Here is a 23,062-nt window from a genome sequence, read left to right on the forward strand (position 1 = left end):
CGACGGTTGAATCAAGTCACCATCAAGAATCGTTACCCGTTGCCCCTCATTACCTCCCTCCTTGACAGGGTGAGAGGCGCACAGTACTTCACGAAGTTAGATCTACGTGGTGCATACCATCTTGTGCGAGTCAAGGAGGGAGATGAGTGGAAGACTGCATTCTGCACCAAATACGGGCTATACGAGTATTTAGTCATGCCCTTTGGGCTTTGTAATGCTCCTGCAGCATTTCAATTTTTCATTACCGAAGTGCTCAGAGATATGCTAGAAGATTATGTCATAGCCTACATTGACGATCTATTGATTTATTCTGCCTCCCTGTCAGAACACATAGTGCATGTACGGAAGGTATTAGAACGACTACATGACAACCAATTGTACTGTAAACTAGAGAAGTGCTCTTTCCACACTCAAGATGTGCCCTTTCTAGGTTTTGTGGTGTCTCCATGGGGTTTGGCGATGGATCCTGGTAAGGTGAAGGCTGTCCTGTCCTGGCCTGCGCCTAAAACAGTCAAAGAGTTGCAAAGCTTTTTGGGTTTTGCCAACTTTTATAGAAGGTTTATAAAGAATTTTTCGGATCTGGCATCGCCGCTTACGGCCCTCTTGAAGAAGGGAGTCCTCTATACCTGGTCCAGAACAGCTGAGAATGCATTCCAACAATTGCGTCTTTCCTTCACCCGAGCTCCTGTTCTTCACCACCCTGATCCTGCCCTGCCTTTTATTGTGGAGGTTGATGCTTCTCAAGTGGCCGTGGGGGGAGTTCTTAGTCAAAGAGACCCTGTTAGTGGCCTTAATCACCCAGTGGCCTATTTTTCTCACAAATTTACCCCGGCAGAATACAATTACGCGGTAGGAGAAAAGGAGCTTCTCGCTATTAAGAAGGCTTTTGAAGAATGGCGTCAGTATTTGTTGGGGGCTAGGCATCAAACAACGGTTTTGACAGATCACCGCAACCTCCAATATTTGACGTCCGCCAAAGCTTTGTCCATGCGACAAATACGGTGGTCACAGTTCTTTTGCGAATATGACTTTTGTATCCACTACCGTCCAGGGCGGAAGAATGGGAAAGCGGACACCTTATCTCGCTTAGGGTTTGATCACCCCAAATTGCCTTTGGAAGCCCCGACTATTGTTCCTAAAGAAGCCATTTTGGGTGGGGTTCTCTCTGAAGAAATGTTTCTCACCCAGGTTAGGCAGAGCCAGTCATCAGCAGAAATGGGGGGTGTTGTGGGTTCTCAGCACACTACCATTCAGAATGGTTACGTATGTGTACAAGGGGGAATAGTTTTACCCACTCGAGAACTACAGCAACAGGTGTTGGATTGGTACCACTCCCATACGTTGGCAGGCCACCCAGGAATTAAGAAGACTACTCAGGCAGTGCGAGAACGATTCTGGTGGCCGTGCATGCTGAAGGACATTATTACGTATGTTAAGACGTGTCATGTCTGTGCCCAGTCCAAAGTCTCCCGCCAAAACCCAGTGGGCTTACTCCTGCCTCTCCCTGCTCCGCCGGGACCCTGGCATACTGTCTCCCTTGATTTTGTTGTTGAATTGCCAGTGACCCAAAACCACAATACTACCCTGCTAGTGGTGGTGGATATGTTTACAAAAACAGCTCATTTTGTTCCCTTGAGGGGGTTGCCTACTGCCAGTGAACTAGCTTCAGTGTTCTTACGAGAGATTGTCCGTCTACATGGAATTCCCTCCGTACTGGTGTCTGATAGGGGAGCCCAGTTTGTGTCCCGGTTTTGGAAATGTTTGTGCTCCTTGCTTGGTATAGATGTCAGGTTGTCCTCCAGTCATCACCCCCAATCCGACGGGCAAACTGAGAGGGTTAACCAATGCTTCGAACAGTACATGCGAACACAGGCACTGCAGAAACCAATAGAATGGGATGAATGGGTGTGGGTGGCAGAAATCGCATATAACAACAGCCCCCATTCCTCTACAGGCTACTCACCCTTCTATAGTTCTCACGGATTTCATCCCAAGTTGTTACCTACTGGAGAGTCACAGGAAGGCCCTACCCCGGCGGCCAATGAGTTTCTCTCACGGTTGCGAGACATCCATAGTTGCACCCAGGAGAATCTGGCAGCCGCAAAGATAGCGTATAAGGAGGGGGCTGATCTCCACAGACGGTTAGAACCAATCTATGAACCGGGGGATAAGGTGTGGCTTTCCACCAAACATCTGGCACTCCGTGGTCCACGCAAGTTCAACCCTGCCTACATAGGCCCATACAAGGTACACAGTGTGATTAATCCAGTGGCTGTGAAACTGGAATTACCTACCTCATTTAAGATACATCCAGTGTTCCACGTTTCTTTGGTAAAGCCTGTGGAGGCGGGCACCCGGCTCCCGCGTCGTCCCACTCCAGTCTCTCTTTCAGATCCCTCTGAGTATGAGGTTGAATCCATAGTGGATTCGCGAATGGTGAAGAATACACTCCAGTACCTCATACATTGGAAAGGATATGGAGTGGAGGAACGCACGTGGGAGCCGGTTGCTAATGTCCACGCCCCTCGCCTTGTACGCCTGTTTCACCTGAAGCATCCCGACAAACCCAAGACGGGGGGGAGCCGTTGTGGGGGGAGTGTGCTGTCATGCCCCGGGATTCGAACTCCGATCCACAGACGAGCCAGTATTTAAGGAGGCTAGGCGCGTACGATCGCGCTTAGCGTTCTAGCCTAGTTGCCTGGTTTAGTCCGAGTGTTGAATGCCTGACTTCCGGAAAGTTTGTATCCTGTTTCCGGAGTAGCGTGAATCCGTGCGGGTTCTTTTCGAGCGGTTTTTTGGCGTGTTTGCAAGACGCCAAAGTATTACCGTGGCGAGCTCCCCTGTTCCACCTTGGAGCTCGCTTGTGTGTTTCTATTGCTTGTTGTCCATCCCGGGGCGGAGTCACTTCGCGTGAGTGCACGCCGTTCCTTATCCCAGTGCTGCCTGTCAGCCGCAGCGCGAGCACCTTGCTGGCGGTAGGGTATTTGTATATAGTGTGCTTCTCTTTTTCTTTAACGGTTCCTTCCCCACTCTGTCCACACGTCTCGTTTTTGATATCATTGAGGCTTCAGCTATTCCTTGCACCGTTCAGTCCCACTCCATCGTCAATATCCTTGTTTTCCTTTTACGGGGAATTTACTAGTTCCCATTCCAACGGCATCTGGTGGTTCTACCTAATTCCTCATTCAGTCGCCCCCCCTTATCTCACTACCCTGATTTATTCCTCCTCTTTATGAATGGTGGGATAGTTCTCCTCGGAGACTGGAAGTTTCACGAATACAAGGGGGCTGCTAGCGTGAACCACGAAGTAGAGCCGATGCACGACTGAAACACGGTAACAGCGCAACGCGCTCCATCTTATTATGTGTTTATAGTTACCTTAAGTAGGAGTGAATCGAATAGTTATTGCCTGCTGCTTACCTGTTAGGTCGTAGTCCACATCCTAAGAAGTTCCATTGGACCGGCCTTTGGTAAATACCGGAAAGGGGAGTTGGAGTGGTTTCCATGAGTGAGTGAAGGACCTATAGTAGCTCTGATGTGAATATTGTCTCCCCTACTGAATTTCCTCTAACTTTTGCTTATGTGATTTAGGAAAACTGATCATTCTATGACTGTCCTCTCCTGTGTACCTGGTATTTCCAATGGTGGCGATTCCCCGTTCTGCAAAGTACTCCAGTCCCCAGTGGTAGGTGGGCTTGCTGATGTTCATGGTTTACTGTGTATGTGCTGGAGGGAAGAGTGATTAGGTTTTCTATTACAGTGTGTATCCAGAGAAGACCCACCTCCTTGGACCCTCCTCAACACTACCTCTGAAGTCATACCCTCCTTCCCTTGTTTTGTCACCCTGTTTTCCCTTGGCGTGTCATCCGGTTCTCTAGGGTCTGATAGAGACGGAAGGCCGCAGGGGAAGACAGAGATATATCTTCAGTCTCCTGACGCTCCTGCAGAAGATTCTGAGCACCCTTACAGTGGTCCCCTCTAGATTTATCACGGTGGGGCATAATTTAAACCATTAAAATGGTATTAGCTCCTATTATTTTCTACATGTTATCGATGAATCCTATTCAATTGCCCCTTTCAGTTTACATCAAGTTTGACAAGCTTATCTCTAAATTTATATGGAATAACAAACCCTCTCATATTGCTTACACTAAACTTAAACTATCAAAACTGAATGGAGGCATTGGTATGCCTGATTTTTTCCAGTATCACAAAGCATTTATTTTTAAAAAAGGCTCACTCCGGTTCTTGAGTTAAGACTCTAATTATTCTCCTAAATGGTTATTGATTGAGCGTAATTTAATCTCACCATTTCCTTCCTCATCCCTGTTATCCATGGCTAATTCAAATATATTACTTAAAACTTCCTCCATCATTGCATCCACTAAACTGATTATTACAGATTTTGACACCTCCTTTTCATCACATATATCAGACTCCTCGATCATTTCCCTTTGGCATAATCCTACATTGAAATATAATCGTACAATAGCATTTTGGAAATTATGGATTTTGACTGGTATTTTCTTTCTTCAGGATATTTATGAAGATACTGCTCTACTATCTTTTCCTGAACTATAAGCCAGATTTATGTTACCTGACACCGAAGCTCCTAACTATGAACTTCTTTGTAACACACTGCTTAACACCTTTCCACTTGGACTACCTCAAATTACAACTCCAGATTCAATTATTCATAGCTTTTTCTGCTTCCACACATACTGTTTCTAGATTTTATAAACAAATTCATTGTACAACTGCTACTAACCTTACCTTTTTATCAAACTTTTGGAATACAGAACTTTCTTTGAATCTCTCGATAAAAGACTGGAGACAAATTTGGTCTATTAATAATTCAGGTTGGTTTCCTGTATCATTATCCCAAACCAACTTCTTTATTTCTTTTAACTGTTTATGGACTCCCCATAAATTATTTAAGGTAAAACTTATAGACTCTCCACTCTGTTGGAACTGCAAATGCTGTGATGGTACCTTGAAACATATGCTCTTTGAATGCAATATAATAACTCATTTCTGGAAAAATGTTTGGGACATTATTATTAAGACACTTCCTATTTCTGACACTCTCACTTATAGCATACTTATTGGTAAATCCTATGTTCTCTCTTCCACTTTATTGGAACTTCAATCTAAACCTTTTAATCTCCGTATCTCTATTACTCTTAAATCCATTACTGCCAATTGGAAATCATTCGTCACCATTTCAGTCCATGCATGGTGGTCATATGTTATTTTTATTAGATCTGGTGCACAATTATATTATAAGGGACCGTTAAAAAATACTTCGTCTTTTCAACAGTTATGGAAACCAATTGAGGATTACATTGCACTGTATTTGTAGAACGTTTTATCACTCTAATTGCTTCGGTTAACAGTTTATGGAGTAGCCTTGTGTGTTCCTTTTGTCAATTTTTATAATTTAACTATTCTCTATGACAATGATAACGTTTCTGGTATATGATATTGTGCAGATACTATTCTATTAGTAGTACTATTTTGTTACATATACCAACTTTGTGTCTTTTTTTTATTTGTCATGTATACAAAATATCCTAATAAAATATTTTGAACAGAAAAAAAGACTTGCTGGCTCCTGATCAAAATTGCACCAATTGTAGAAACTTACCATCAGAGCCCTGGTTCTCAGTGAGAATCAGAGTTGAGAAGCTGCTCTGTACAACACAGGAACGCAAGTGGAGATCAAAATATGATCCACAGGAGAGAAAAATCTACTCACAAGCAATTGCAGATTACAGAGAAACGATTTTAGAGGAAAAGTCACAATACTTCACCACTAACATTCAACAATCAAAGAACTCTCCCAAAGAGTTATTCAATAATTTAATAAAACTGGCCCATCTGCCTGAGAATAACAAATGTAGTTTAGCTTTTTATAATACCCTCGCTGACTTTTTCTATACTAAAGTAATGGATATTTTTAACATCTTCATAAAACATAAAGATGCAACCTCAGATTTTTTAGAGTAAAACGGAATACCTCTCAGTCCCGAAATTCTGAACACCTTCACCCCCCACACTACCTAACAAGTACTAAGCTTAATCAAATCAGTAAAATCAGAATCTCCCTTGGACCCATGTCCACCTAAAATCATACATCAGGTACTGGAAGTTATTAGCGTCCACCTGGCGGGAATCATTAATGAGATAATTAACTCAAGGCATTTTCCATCATAAAGGAAGAAAGCGTTCACTCTCCCACTTCTGAAAAAGCCCAACCTCAATCCACAAGAGCCCAGTAGTTATAGGTCTGTATCTCAGTTACCTCTACCGGCTAATATGCAAGAAAAAACACTGAATCTGGAACTTGCTACTGTAATTGGTGCCAATAAGCTTCTAGACACCACCTAATTTGGATTTAGAGTTGCTCATGGAACTGAATTTTGCTCTGATTGTTGCAGCCGAATAGCTGTGCTCCACATTGGATGGGGATGGAGGGGACAAGGCTGCCCTAATCCTGCTGGATCTCTCAGCAGGATTCAGTATGGTCAATCATAACTTATTAATTTACTGGCTTTTTATTCCTGGCATCAGGGGTTACCCTTTTAAGCGTCTTAAATCTTTTTTATCAGAGAGGGAACAATTTGTAGCCATGTGTGAATACACTTCTGATGAATTCCATCTGCCGTGTGGGTTATCCCAGGGCTCCTTCTTGAGCCTGACTCTTTTCAACCTGCATGTTACCCCACTGGCCAGGCTCATCAACTCCTTTGGTTTTTCAGTTGTCTCATATGCAGCCGATACACAGATAATGCTAATGGTTTTTAGCAATCCAGTGGAGACAATAACTAGATTTAACAACTGCATGAGTCAGATTGACAATTCTATAAATTGAAAACCAATTGTCTTAAACTGAACTCTGGAAAAATGGAGGTTCCTCTCCTTGGTAAAAACACTTCTTTTCAGATGTCTAGCTGGCATATTGCCCAACCCTGTGAAGAAAGTTAGAAATCTGGGCATTAGTTTAGAGGATAAACTCACCTTCGGAGATCAGGTCAATGCTTTAGTCTCCTCCGTTTTCTTTGCTTTGAAAATCATCAGGAAGTTGTGTCTCTTCATTCCTACTGACCTTCAGGAAACCGTAGCAACTGCACAAGCCCTATCCAAATTAGACAATTGGAACGCTCTCTTTCTAAAAGCTCGAGAAAGATTTCTTCATAAACTGCAAATACTTCAGAATGCCTTAGCATGACTCCTACTAGGAATTTCCAAACACCAATCGGCATCTCAGGCTTTGGTCAAACTCCACTGGCTACCCATTTAAAAAATGATGGAATTTAAGGCACACTGTTTCGCCTTAAAGGCCTTACAAAATTCTAGCCCTGAATATTTGAGGAACAAATTTACCTGGTATTCAACCCCAGGAAGCTCAGATCCCCCATGGCCAAATATGTGATTGTCCAAAAGTTCAAATGAGCATCCTGGGGAGGTAGAAGCTTTATCATGGGAACTGCCAAATTGTGGAACTCTCTCCTGATGTAGCTGAAAGAAAGCCCAAATCTCCTCTCAATCAGGGAATCCCTTAAAATCACATCAAATGAAGTATTCCTTCCTTTAACAGGCTTTTCCAAGGCTGTAGATATGTACCTTATATGCAGTCAGTATCACCCAAAGTAAGCATTGTTTAAACAGTAGTCCTATACTTTAAGTTCACTTTGCAAAAGACAAATTATGTTGAGAACAGGTTAATAAGTTCCAAGTTTTGACCATGACCATTCTCAACTGTCTACAATAACATTGTCCCCTGTACGTATGCAAGTGTAATATTCAGTCTATTCCACTAGGAGGATGTAATACTTCAAAACCGACTTTTGTGGATGGAGTACAAGTTTGTCTCAATGATCAAGTAGTGCAATCCATCCAAAGGCCTAGATAAAATGTTTGTGGAGGATTGAGTCCTTAGCACCCCACTTCAGTGGAAGTAAAATATATCATATGGGGCCAACTCAATGGGAAGCAACCTGGAAATTTACTTTAATGTTGAAAACATCGTTTAGTTGACTGTTCAGAAGTTGAAGCCGATGCTGCTTTATTCTCTGAATTAATTTATCAGAATATTCACCTTTAATGTGACTGCTACCAGACCATATTTCCACCATTTATCCTATCGTATTACCACCCACTGTGCCTCTATAGTTTGTTATTGTACTGTTGGCTGGTCATAAAATTCAGCTGCATTTGTCTGGATACATTGTGGGGTTTTTTAGGTATGTGTTTCTAATTGAATTTTTTCCTGGCACTTTCAGACACACTTTGGTTTGTGTAAGTTTATCACATAATATTTTGGTACAATGGCATTAATGTAAAAACTCAATAAAGAAAGTTTGAGAAAAAACATGTTTTGTATAGCTGTGGCCATCACCAGTTTCCTTTAAGTTATACCTTCCTCAGAGGTTTAGCTCTTTGGGACCTACCCTAGTATATTTAAAGACTTGCGTCACCACTTTAGTAGAGGCAAGGTGTAATGTCTAAGGTCAATTTTCTACCATTTAACTAATCTTCCTTTACCACTCATTTCATCTTTCAATATTTAATTGTACTTTCTACCTTGCTTAGCCTGCATTTTAGTAGGTATACAATGTTTTTAAAAGTTCAAATGACTGTGTTTCTAGCAGAATTGTTTGTTGTCTTGGCTCCACACATTCACGCAATTTTTTGTTCCATTATTCTTTATTGGAATTTTTAGCAATGAAACATGGAATACGGTCATAATACAAACGACAAATTCACACTCCTAACCTTCAACAACAAGCTTTGAAATTCTTACATTTTGAAAGTATCCTGGCAGTGACCACAAAAACCTCTCCTGTCACATTAGAGGCACTACTGTAGAACCCGCCTCCTTCAATGAAGAAGGATGAATCCCATCTCTATAAACTATGGGATATATTTATGAGCCCCTTGCGCCACCAGAGCATATTTTTTTGTGACGCTCCGACGGCACAAGCTACAAAATCATAGTTATGAGTTGATGCAAAGCCACTTTGCGTAGCTTTGAATGGCCTCATAGCAATGGAGTAAGGCAAAGCAGTGCAAATCACTGCATTGCCTCACTCTTCACTAGGGAGGCGTTTCATGGGCATTGCGAGTGGTGTTCCCACACAACACACATGGATTTGATACTCCCCCAGATTTAAAAAACCATGTAAACCTTGGGATGCTCCAAAACGTTATGCCTCCCCAGTGGAGGTGCAACAAGGAGAAATAGCTTTATTTCTCCTTGTTTTTTCGTCTTTCCATGTGTGCTTCATTTTGCAGCACACATAGAAAGAGGAAATTGCTTCCCAGGATTGTATTTGCGCAGGAAGGTGGCCGTTCCTGCACAAAAACAATCCTGCTGACAATACAGACAACCTTGCCCCATGGTGCAAGGGTGCCTGCGGTAGTGCTCGGCTGCTGAAACGGCACCAGCACATGAGGTTAGGACAGGAATGCACCTAATTTGGAAAAATACAGTGCATTACTGCCCTTTCACTTTGACGTAGGGCAGAGCAGCAAGGTGACTTGCTCTGCCGCCCTATGTGAAAATCCCTTAAATGATGCCCTATAAGTATGACTTCCCATCAGGATGGGTATATTCTAGGACCATTCTGCAAAGATGTATACCAATACCTGGTACTTCAGCAACACTAAAAATGAAAAAATAAAAGCAAAAATCTAAAGGGCTATGGCCTCCAAAATGCCCTAGGACAGAGCACACACCTCAAGTGGCCGTGCAGAACTGGTCTGGGCCCAAGCTGTGCTCCCATATGTTGGAAGTGGAGGTCCCTGTCGCTTACCACCGCCAGCAAATACTGGAGGCGTGCGCCCTCGACCTCTCGCTTCAACGTTAGGCTAAGTAAGGACACCGTCTGAAATAGCCCTGCTCAGCCCCTTAGTAGCTTGGCACGAGCAGCCAGGTTTTATCTCTAAGGCACGAGTGTTCAGTATGTGCAACAACGCTCACAGTAACCCCAGGATGTTATCACAAATAGACTCCACACAATACAAAATCAACATATAAGAATGGGGTATATTCTTTCCAGTGGGTTGGTAGGTTCTAATCCCAACCACCGTGTCTAACAAACAGTTAAGCTCTTCTCTAACCATTTCCCAAATGTTAGACAAGTCGTATTGCTAGAAACACACACGTTGCTAAAGTAAACAATACTGCAATGCGTAACGATATTCTGTTATACTGTGCAACAAAGAAACAATGCCAAACGTAGCACCACAGTCATGTACCTTGCAATTGAAAGAATAATGCAATGCGTATCACCACGAGCATGCCTGTACCAGGAAGAAACAAAGCAATGTGTTACGCTACAATCCTGTACGGTGCAATGAAGAAATAATATACTGCACCACGTTATACTCAGATACTGTTCACTGACGAAATCATACAATGCGCCACGTTACAATCAAATAATATGCAAGGGAGAAATAACGCAATGCGTAGCGCACCAAGCATAAAGTTTGTTAGGCACAAATGAGGTCAGGCGTCATACGACAGTTCGATAGTTTGTTAGCAGCAATTATGCAATGTGTAATACAACAGTTTTACGTGCTCCAGTAACAGTGCCCCCATTATGGATCAGGTGATGACACACAAAGTACTGCTTCCCACTCCGGCCCCAGTACTGCCCCATCCTGGGTCAGCACAAGCCGGGATCCTAGCCGAAGCGACAGCTCGCGCAGCTGACTGAGCAGGAGGCTGAGAGAGTGTCCCTCCCGGCCCGCACCCTACCCCAGGTGTTGATCCACGTTACCCGGGGGGGCGCGATCCCCCTCTCCTCCCTGACATCAGCGACTTGGGCCTTGATCCAGAACTCCGCCACAGGCTGTGGCAGACTCGGGCCGGCGGCTCAGCTCTTCTATGGCTGCCAGTCAGGGCCACTACTGATAGACACTGGGGGCCCCAATGACTTGGCCCTCACTCCGGCGGTCTCAATCCACACCAAGACCCGCCCTCAGCACTGTGGAGACTTTACTTCAGTTCAGTGCACACCCTAACCCGGCACTCCTCACCAGCACCTCAGGTTGCACTTTGACATGCACACCGCGCGTCTGAGGCTTGTCTCTTCTCTGGTGCTCATGACGATCTGGTGCTCTTCACCAACCCTCCGCTTGCACCTCAACATGCACAATGCGCATTGGAGCCTCGCTCTTCACTAACGCCCTGGCTGCACCACGACATGCACTCTTGCGCGTCCGATACTCACCTCTTGTCCCGGTGCACACGATGTCCAGGCGCTCTTCCCTAACACCCTGGCTGCACCACGACACGCACCCTTGCACGTCAGAGACTCAGGGCCAGATTCACAGAACTAACTTAAGACAAAATCCTACACTTACTACTTTTGGTATTCACAGAAGTTAGGATTTTGTCAACTTAAGACAGACCTAAAACAGACTGAAGACAAACTTAAGACAAACTTAAGACAGACTTAAGACAGACTTAAGTTAGGATTTTGTGTTAAGTATGTCTTAAGTTTGTCTTAAGACAAACTTAAGACAAAATCCTAACTTCTGTGAATACCAAAAGCAGTAAGTTTAGGATTTTGTCTTAAGTTAGTTCTGTGAATCGGCCCCTCACTTCTTCTTTTGGCGCCTATGAGGCCCAGGCGCTCCTCATCAACACCCGGGCTGCACCACGACACGCACCCAGCACGTCCGAGACTCACTTCTTCCGTTGGTGCACACGATGTCCAGGCACTCTTTCCTAACGCCGTGGCTGCACCACGACACGCACACTACGCGTCTGAGTCTTGCTTCTTCCTTTGGTACACACGAAGCCCAGGCGCTCTTCACTAACACCCGGGCTGCACCACAACACGCACACTTGCACGTCTGAGCCTCGCTTTGTCTGCCCGTGCACACCACGACCAGCCGCTCCTCACCAACACCTTGGCCTGCACCACGACATGCACTCTACGGGTCTGAGATTTAGCTTACTCCTGCCTGCCCACGATCACAAGGCACAACTTCTGAGGGTCTCAAGCGGCACAAAGCACACGCACACCGCGTTGCTTGGGACTTCTCCGGAAACTTTTATGATCCTGTATTTCCAAACAGGGAGCCAGCTCACCTCGGGCCCTTGGGGTTACAAGACACAGCACAAAGCACAGTCTTCTTCAAGCAGGGGGACCCAGCGCCTCCAAGCACAGTCCCAACAGCCTCTTCCTTAGTTAGAACAGCAAAATGCAGAACAGCCCCAGATCATGAAGCAAGGATTGGACTATCCACTACAGTCTCTTCAGTTGTTCCTTCTTTAGCAGTGGTTCCTCTTGACTAGGGGTGGGCGGAATTTGCGAAATTAACTTTTGCAAATTATCGCGAAAATGCTAAAAATCTCCGCAAACATGCCGGAAATATCGCGAAGACGCAGAAGTTTTTTTCCCGCCTGTTCGCGGTAATTTTTGCGTGATCGCGGGTCACCAACTTACCCATGCGGTTGCTCATGGGAGCGGCCATCTTGTTTTCACTTGTCCCGCCCTCTCGCGATGCTTACTTCCTGTTCCGGGTCGCGCAATGCATGTTCGCGCCCATTCGCGGTATATATTTCCTGTTCGCGACCGCTTTTACTTGATCGCGTTGCTTTTTGCTTGCTCGGGGAGAAAATATTGCGCGAACTTGCGCACGTGGTCGCAATGGGCGCGGCCATCTTGTTTTTCACTCTATTGCATGGTTCTGAGGCCTGATTTTGAATCCTCCCTACATATTTTCAATCCTTTATTTCAACCCACTTTTTTTTTATCTTTCTTATTTATTATTTCTCTAACTATTTTCCTGCTTTTATATTTTTGGTTTTTGTCTCCTTTTTTTTGTTTTTTAGCTACTTTTTATCTTTCTATTGCGTGCTATTATTTATTTCCTTTACTTCTTTAATTTTATTACCTTTTCTTACCCCAGAACCATGTCTAAGGGTAGGGCTGGTCGCCGACGCAGCGAGAGCCGCGACCGCCTTCCTTGCCGAAGCCGGCGCCCACAAGGGGTGCAGGCATGGGCCTTATTTGGGGAGGTGAAGTTGGCTGCACTGATTTTCTTTGTGCAGCGCCACCTCCCCTCAACCCTGGCAGCAGGTGGCAGGCCTGGGTCCGGGTACAGCCTCCGGGAGCGTCGGCAGCGGTGGGGGAAGGTGCACCCAGGCGCAGCTGACGCACCGGTGGTCCGGCATCCAGGACCGTGAGCAGGACCTGCTGGACCTACTAGGAGTGGAGGTCCCGGGGCTTGGTGAGTAACTATTTAATTATTACTACTTTGTGTCTGTTCTTCTGCTCTGTGTTATATATTGCGAATATCTTTTTTTTCTTCCAACCAGCTAGAATGTTGCTGCTTACATTCCAGGTTAATTATGTTTAAAAGTCTTCTGTGATTATGACACAGGTGCTCTTCTGCGCTACTACTAATCTTACTTGTTTGCAACTCTGCATTTGCACTCGCTTAGCGTGATTCATTCTGTACGAGTTTATTTTAGAGAAATTAAGTTACGTAATGCTACAGTGACTCTAGTCCACTCCTTACTTTGTCCTGTCACTAATAGATAGGGGCGGATTGATACTTAGGTTTAGGTACTTTGTATGAGTTTCTAATTTGTTAGTGGTATGCGTGATGCCCCCTCAGTTACGTGACGTCCTGCTAGTATGCCAGTCTTTATTAGAACCTTTTCTAGTTTGTTCAATGAGTGGTGGTAATTGGCTTAGCACTTACAGAACATCAGCATCAATCAATCAACCCAAAATTTGGTGTATACAAAAAATGTAGTCATGTGTCCTCCATTTGACCATATGTATTGTTGAGGAATAAAAGAAGTGGAAATGCATACTTAATGTACAATTGGCATGCCTGGAATGGGTGGGCTAGGTTGGGTGGTACGTCATACTTAGGCTTAGTTGCTTGTAACTTACTATTCTGGAATCAGAATGAAAGACTGGATTACTGTTGATAAATAGTAACTTAAGTAGTCGATCCGCGAATCCCCCGATACTACTTGTTGACCAGATTGTTTACATAAGTGTTTTTTGACCGTTGTTGAAAAATATTGTATTTGTTTGACACCATCCATCAATGTTTGTCTCTTTCTTATATCATTCCTGTTCATCAGCACCCAGGGGCAGACAGACAGGGAGTGGGGAGTCGGCGGGACAACAGTCCGAACAGCACCACCAGGAGGACACCAATGAGGGCTCCTCTGCTGGCCGCAGTAAGTCTTCTTGTTTTTAATAATATTTCTTATTCCATAACTTTTACTGCACCATATTTTTCACAAACTATTGTTTGTTCCCAAATGCTATTTTTTTTACCAACAATTATCCTTCAATCTGTACGGTTTCAAAAATCTTATCCCTGCCTCTGCTATGATGACTCTCAGTACTACTACTACTATCAGTCTGTCTGTACTGTAGTAGCTAAGCTTGCCCAGTTGGCCAGTGCCAGTCTTTATGTGAAAGGTTGTAATATAAAACTCATATTCACCAGTAGCTCTAGCCATTGAGTCCAATCCTTTGGGTCATCCTCTTGTACTACTTCTAGTCTTATTGATCTTGAGTCTTTCTTAATTTTGAGGCTTTGAAAATTCACAGCAACAAAAGCCCAACCAGATTTATTACTATTTTGATAGGATAGCCTATAGGATATACTACTACTGTTGTAGGGAACTTGCACATACACAGACCTTTGCACAAGAAAATAGGATGTTGGTGATGGTAGGTTGGACCTTCCTCACACACCTCAATCAGAAATTCAGAACCCACCACAATCCCCTGCTCGACTATAGTTCTGTCTTGTCATAACTATTAGGTCTCCAAACCCTCCCCCCAAGATACCCAACAAGTACACAACCCAGAACATAACACACCCAACCTCTCAGTCGTGGAAGCAATGCACATGCACACCCTTACTTTAATTTGCTCACTCGTGTAAGCTACTCCACACCAAATACCACCAAGTCTATGTACGTTCAAAATGTTTATTTTGAATTGAGAAGCTCTGTACATTGTTCTATTATAAAATGATGATAACTGAACAGTGGTGGAAGGCAGCACCACCATCCCCTAGGAACTTAGTTGCTATAAATTTATAAATGAAGATATGAGTGAAGGGACCCCTCACCTTAGAAGAACCTAGTACTGGTAGTTGCTGCATCATTCAGAAGCTCTGCAAAGCTCTGGTTCGTAGAAGGGAATCTTCCGTCTGTAATGCGAAAAATGAAATGGTGCGCATTAGTATATTGCAACTTGCAAGCATTTCTCAGCCGTGCCAAAAAGTGTAGCATTTATTGATAAGCAATATGGACTAACAGTACACCAGTACTTCCTAAAAAAGTGGCTTGTTAATGTTTTTGTTGACCTCTTGTACGCAGCGCGTAGACTAGACAGTAGCAGTGTGAGGCAGGTCATGTGGGCTCAAAGGTGTCTTATACAAAAAGCTGCAAGGAAACGTCACATGTGCAAAAATAAAAGAGACAGAGGTAAAATATTTTCATGGCTCGGGCTAACTAAGCAAAGGCTAGAATGACCATATATAACTATTAGTGTCTACTCTACTACTACCTGATTTGTACTAGTGATGTATGTTAGTATTAACTCATTTTTCAACCTTGCTACTGATCAATAGGGGGGAGGTGTATATGACGCCTAATAAATGTGTAATGTTTTCTAGGCGCACTACCGGCCACCATTGCAGGGCCAGCGAAGGCGACGCGGAGGGAGAAGATGCGGCAGTTGCAGCAGATACCAACGGAGCGGTAGGGGGAGTGGCAGCACCAGTGGCGGGCGGTGGTAAGTTAGATTCATAATCCTCAACTATTGTTGAACTTGACAGTACACTCACTGCAAGGGTGTACTGTATGTATATGCATACTGTGCTGTTGAGACTTAGGGCCCCGCTGACACCGCAGGGGCAAACCTCCCACCATCCCTGTAGAAAAGAGTCAGACTCCCACATGTCGACCAGGTGGAAAAGGGTTCAATATGGCGGTGGTGTCTCTCTGAACACACCACCAGCCATATAATCTGCATTTTGGAATGCCTTTGCGTCCGCCACGGAAAGGCATGCAGACATTGCAGAGTATGCTTGGGGGCCCCCATGGAGAGTACTACCTACCTATGCTATGGTACCCCCCTGCCTTTCAAAGCAAAACGTGACAGGCTCCGTGCGGGGCCCATCATGTTGTGCTTGGAAAAGCAGCGCAACATGTATTTTTAGCATTGCTTTCGGCACCGCCAACCAGAGTGTAAAAGTCGTAAGTAAGTATGAGTTGTTGGGAACGTTTGAAGAGTGAACTAGAAGACTAGAATCCCTTTAATTGGCATAGGAGCGGGAGTATTGAGTAACCAATGGCCTCATCTATCTGATTTCAACTCCGCTTTGAAAGTTTTATGGAGAAGAGCACCTGGTGCACTGTTCAACTAAAAAGGGAAAGACGGGTGGAAGGAAGAAGGACGGGCGAGATTTAAAATGTTATGTACTACTGTGCTTTATAGTGCTACTCTACCATGCCACTATGTGTGTAAATAATTAACTTGTCTTACTGTTTTTCTAAGAGTATATTTTACAATTGTCTTGTTTTTTTCTTTTTGATACACAGCTACTCCTAAACTCAACTGGAAGGAGTTGGCCGCTAAGGCACGGCGCCGGAAGCTGGAGGCAATCCAGCGGGAATACCGGCGGCTGGTGGTCTTAGCAGAGGAGGAGGAGGAGACTGCGGCAGCAATAGAAGCCTCCTCCAGTTCCCCGGGCCCCAGCCACTGCCCTCCAGCGGTACGGCGCCACCGTCTGGTGGCTGCCCACCGCCACCGTAGTGCCATCTCTCGTGCCCCCCCACTGTGGCTGCAACTGCCGCACCCTCACACACCGTGCCACCCGTTTAGAGGAGCAGATGCGTGTCCTCCTTGAGTCCCGCCCCACACCTTAGTCCCTGTCATCAAGTTCTGCCCCTTTTTTAATTCTTGTTTGGGTGGGTGGGTACTGGTTTAGGCGTTGGGTTTGGGTTTTTGCTTTACGGACAATTTCTCCTCGACTTTCCTATGGACATTGGTTGGGGTTAGGGAGGGGGGTGGGTCAGCTTTAGTGGGTTTAGTTTATTTTTGTTAGGGTAAATTAAATATATTTTTCTATGTTACATGCAATGTTGTTAATGTTTTGTAGGTGGGGTAACTGTTTTACATCACACTGTTACCTTGCTGGTGCAGGGCCGCCCATAGCCTGTGTTTGATTTAAATAATTGGCTGACTGTGTAAGACACAAACAGATAGATGCGACAAACCTTACTGATTGACTTGTCCTTCTAGTACTTTCAGTCTATCCTCTAGTCTATGCATTCTTTATCTGGACTGGTGTGTGAAATTGAAATCATTGACAACATGTCCATTATTAATTCTGCCTCCCCCTGCTTGATGTTTATGTTTAACTTTGGCACAGCAATGGCTGCATAGTGAAGATGGTTTCCTTTTTCTAACATGCCATGATTGGGGTGGTGGTGGTGGTGGTAGTATAGTAGTAGTAGTAGACACTGGCAGGGCGGCAGCATTTGCAAAAAAAAAAAGGAGACAGTCAATCGCCTTTGAGAGACTGTTAGAGGAGTAGTAGAATGAAGTACAGTACAGAACTTACCGAGCAACAATAATATGCTAAAATATTTTACAACAAAACATAATGGTGGTTGGGATAGCCTACTAGACAGAGTTACAAACTACAGTTGTGTCGAGTCACTTGACTAGGCCTACAGCCTAACAGTTAGTGCTGTATATGAGGAATAACAACAAACAAATCCAATCAATGCCGGCAATTAATGCTGAGGTAGATGTTCCTTTGTTAAATAAAATAACCTCTAAAATATCCTACTCATGGGTGGGCAAGCACAAGAAGATCATCGCTCTGCCCTGAAATTGAAGTACTGTTGCTTTCACCACATCCGCCCCAGCAAGTGTGTGATTAAGTATTGGTGTACATTTAATTTAGTCACACCTCGACAATAAGTCACACAGCCCGGGGGAAGAGGGTTAGGGTTTGTTGAATGGATGGGAAAGGGGTTTTTGGGAAAGGTTTGACATAGAAAAACAGTATGCATGGACAAACAAACGACAATCATTGAAGACTACCATATCCATATGTTAAGGGAGAAAAAGGAAATGCATGCATGATGATGAGAGACCCGGATTACATACACTTCTAGTTCTTGTTCTGTTGTTCCGGCATTAATACCTTTACAGATAGCAAAGAGAAATTTTAAATATTGGTAGGGAAGAATCGTCAACAGAGAGCAAACCTAATGATGATAATAACAACTCCAAGAACACACTGTTGTAAAGATTGTATACAAAATATTAATCAAATTATTTAAAAGAAGATAAAAGTGGATACTGTTACTGTGTTATCCTGGTAAAAAATGTGGACTGGATTTGCATCTCGGCATTCCTCTTGGTCCTCCTCTCGTCCATCAATCTTGGGTGTGTCGCCTCGCTACTCGCCACTGCCCGGCTGGGAAAAAAATGTCGATTTATTGGTAAGGTATGTGTATTGTAATGTTTTCCAAAGTATAGGGCAAGGCCCGGCCTGTAATTGTAGATGGAAAACCAAAGGGGATATTGAGAAACAAAGTTGAAACAAATGCACAAGTTATGGTGTAGTGCAACAAGAACACTTTCCGAGGTGGCATGTATGCATCATCTCTACTCTAGTCTGTTTCCAGCATTGACCTTCAACAATAACAGGAGAGAGCAGGCCCACAGTGCTTAGCAGTAGCACATCCTACGTTAAGACTTTAGAGTACTTTTTTGGACAAAGGCAAAGCACATTATCCATTCCAAACATAGCATTTTACAGTTTAAGTTAGTAAATCAATGCACCGAGTTATCCCACCGCTACACTCTATTCCACTTCTACAGACATTTGGGTCTGCTGTGGTTGTTGTTGACGTGTTTACCTTTAGGCTTTTAAGTTTATGCCACTCATGAAACGTCCTCCTGACTTCATCATCATCTCCGATACTTTTACTGACTGACTGTGAAGATCGGCCTGCAGTAGAAGTAAATTTGTTATTACACAACAAGAGTAGAAATATTATTGACTTGAGTCAGCCTTTAGTGGGTACAGAAAGATAGATTACTAGTACACTTTGACTTCACTTTGTGCACTGCAATCAAACAACGAAAACACAAAGACCCATCGCTCAGAGTCAGGTGTCCAATGCATGCCATTAATTGTCATTACCTGTTCCTTCTCATCTTAAGTTAACGGGCCATCTATTTCGCCATCCTCATGATGGACGGTGCTGTTGTGTCATCATACTCATTGTGCAGATATAGTGAGTCCCCTTCCTGTATAGAATTGAAAGCAATGTATCACCAAGCTGCAGGAGAAGTACAAATTTCTTATTTGCAAGAAGGGGAAAATTGAATTCACCTTGAGTTAAGTTTAGTGTGTTCTGTAGGAAGTTGATTAGTGGCAGTGCACAATTACATAATTTCATGCACAACAAACACAACAAAATCATTCAGTCTGCGACTCTGCGTCCAATGCATGGCATCAATCATTACCTGTTCCATCTTATTTTCAGTTAATGGCCAGTTTCTCTCGGCTCTGAAAGGAGGATAGCTATAGTAGTCATCTGATTCATGCTCCACTTCTTTTGGCAGGACTAGGAAAGTTTGAATTTTTTCTTGTAGTATTTTACCATCATCCAATCATCATTCATGAGGGCAATGGATTTGGGCGGGAGATTCAGTATGATGGAGCGATGGAGCTGGATTCGGAGGACTGTACTGTCAAATTGCAGACACCTGAAAATTGTATATTAAATAGGAAGAGTAGAAGACGGTGGTAATGGATTTGTTGTGATTCACAAGTTTGTAACCGGAACGACAGACACACAAATAACGGTGAGAAAAAAGGGAGGAAGACAGTAAGTGCAAGCCTAATTGTCAGGGAAGTATAGCTCGTCCTCAAACTCTGGGTGGTCAGCCAGTAGTAGGTAATCATCATGTGACACACTACTTCTGTCACCTGAGCCACTGTCCTCATCTTCCTCCATTACTTCATGTATTGTGTAATTCGGTGGTATGAAGAGCTGATTCATTTTGATCATTGTTAACCTCTCCACGTTTTTGGTCCTTCTCAATGTTACAATGGAACCAGCAGCACTGAAAACACGTTCGGAAGAGACACTTGCGACAGGGCAAGCCAGATAGCTTATCGCCAGCCTGCTGAGCTGTGGCCATTCAGACCTTTTCCTATACCAATACTGCAATGGGTTTTGATCAATGTACACCTCTGTTGGGTCGTCCAGATAGGCCTGGACCATCCGCTCAATGTTCAGGGTTGCTGCTGGTAAGCTCTTTTCTCTGTGCATCAGCACTGTGCTTATTAATGCCTAACTTTACATACCAACCGTGTAATGATTGTACTCAGCCTAATGATTCAGTTATTGTTTCTGTGGTCGATAGTGATGGTGAGTGTTGTGATCCAAACGCACTGCCCTCAGCCGACGAAGTTGCACTTGATCCTACATGGCCTGCTGCAGTACTTCTTGTGGGTTGATCTTGCGGGCTTTTAATTAGCAGCCGTTCGTTTTCCAACTTACTGGCTGCTTCAGCTATACAAGTTTTGTAGCATCAATCTTGGAAAAAGCAAAGAATGTCTTCAGTCCAAATTTTGCATGTGGATCCAGAATTGTGGCACAAATGTAATGTTCTTGTGACAACATTTTATTTTGTATCCTTACATTTTCAGCTAAGCGCTGGGATAAGCTCTCCACCAAGTCATGGGCTTGCCTTTTGTCATCTACACCTTTGTATGATTCAGACACATTATTCAGCTGATGCTCTAGCATTTGCAATAATTGGATAGCTTGGCCCATTGTACAGTCCTCCTTGCTGACTTCACGTGTGAAGACCTCAAAAGGACAAAGCATCTCAGTCAGGCATTTAATTAGGCTCCATTGCTCCATCTCAAGGTTCATGCCTTTAACAGTAGCATCCCCTCTTCTTTTCCAGACATATTCATGGAGTGACCTGTACTGCTCATACAGACGATCAAGCATGTAACACGTTGAGTTCCAACGTGTTGCCACCTCCTGGATGAGTGCCTTGACTGGCATCCTATGTTCACGTGGCCAGTAAATTGCTGACTATGGGTTCTTCTTTCAGAAAGTCTTGAACTATAATGTTTATGCAGTGCGCCAAACACGGAACCCTGAAATAGGAACCAAGTTCCATGGCCTTAAGTACATTACTCCCATTGTCTGTGGCAACAAAACCAATACCAAGCCCTCTTGGCCGCAGCCATTCCAAAACCTTGCTGCGAAACCCGTGTAATATGTTTTCAGCCGTATGAGATTTCTCCATGGCGAACATGGCTACAGTTGCATGTTTCCGAGTACCTTCAAAAATCGCAGCTGTGTCAACAGCACCTCGTGCAGATAGCTTATCTCTAACCCCCACAAAAGAGATCCAGTGTGCAGTGATGCACATGTAATCTGTGGCTTGGCAACTGGTCCACATGTCTGTTGTCAGGTGGATATTGTGAACAGCACTCTGCTGCAAAGCTTGTCCAACCAATTCCAGCACATCATGATGTAGTGCCGGAACAGCAATTCTTGCGAAATAGGACCGGCTGGGAACCTTCCATTTAGGGCAGATGGCAGACACAAATTCAAGGAAACCCACCCCTTCCACAAATGAAAAAGGAAGAAGGTCCAGCGCTAACATTTTAGCCAGCTTCGCATTGTACAATCGTGACGTTGGGTGGTTGCGTTGGAACTGCCCCTCCATCCTAAACATGCTCTCAATGGTAGGCTGGATTACTTTCCTTTGTGGTGCTGTTTTCATTAACCCACTAAGGCTCAACGACACAGATTGTCTCATTGCGGTACTCGGTCGCCTTGGTGTCTCACTCAGACTGACTCTGAGTATGTATCTTACTGCGGTGCCACTCTGATGTTACTGAGGAGGATGTGGGCGTTACCACTGCACTACTGGGGACAGGGCTGGAAATGCCTCCCTCTTCTTCACCTTCCACCGCAATAATATGGCTCCCTGAATCATCCTGACCAACTTCAATGGGTTGAGTTTTTCTACTTTCTTTTAATTTAAGTAGGTGATCCTCCCACACGATAATGTGGTGTATTCTGAGATGACTTGCTTGTCCTCCGGTACCATAGTTTGTACCAAGCTTACCACGCCGAACACCTTGCCGACAAATTGAGCATATAGCAACGTTCTCCTCCTTGGCGCTAACAGAAAAGAAGTCCCAAACTGGGGAGGAGAACTTTCTGGCACTGCTGGATGTGCCACTTTCAATACCAGATGAACTGGAGAGTGTGCTTGAAATATGACCCTGTGCAACTAGACTGTGTCTTTTACTACCACTACCTACTGAGATGGTTGAGCTGGATGTAGGTCCCTGCCGGGCCTTGGAAAATATGGCAGCTGGAGGTAGTGGTGGTGTAACCTGTGTTGGTGATATCCGTGCTACATCCCGCTCAGTAGCAGCCTTTCTGGATAGGGTGAGAATGTTGGTCTCCAATCCCTTTGGGGCGGGAGTAATGTGCGTGATGACTGGCTCGTCTTCATCAGATCATCACCCCCCTCTTCTACATTTACCTCCATAACTCTAAGTTTTTCTGGGACCTTCCTTTTCAGAAGCATTGTCTTGTGGCGTATATCACTCTCAGACTGAGCTGGTGGGAGCCAAGTGGCATCACGATCATCAGAAGCGGGGCTTGAAGAAGAAGATGATGGACTAAGCCTCCTTTTCCTTGCTGGTGGTCTGGAAGACAATAGATCTTCTGAAACAGTGGTTTGACTTTGTCTGCAGGAAGCTCGATTTCCTGAAATGCCCCTATGTCAGGAGCAACAACTACTATGGTGGGCTGTTGCGGCCGCTGCTGTTCTTGTTGCGGCCGCTGCTGTTCTTGTTGCGGCCGCTGCTGTTCTTGTTGCGGCCTCTGCTGTTCTTGTTGCGGCCGCTGCTGCTCTTGTTGCGGCCGCTGCTATTCTTGTTGCGGCTGTTGCTGTTCTTGTTGCGGCTGCTGCTGTTCTTGCTG

Source organism: Triturus cristatus, chromosome 5_2 (assembly GCF_964204655.1).
Source record: "Triturus cristatus chromosome 5_2, aTriCri1.1, whole genome shotgun sequence".
In the NCBI taxonomy this organism is placed as follows: domain Eukaryota; kingdom Metazoa; phylum Chordata; class Amphibia; order Caudata; family Salamandridae; genus Triturus; species Triturus cristatus.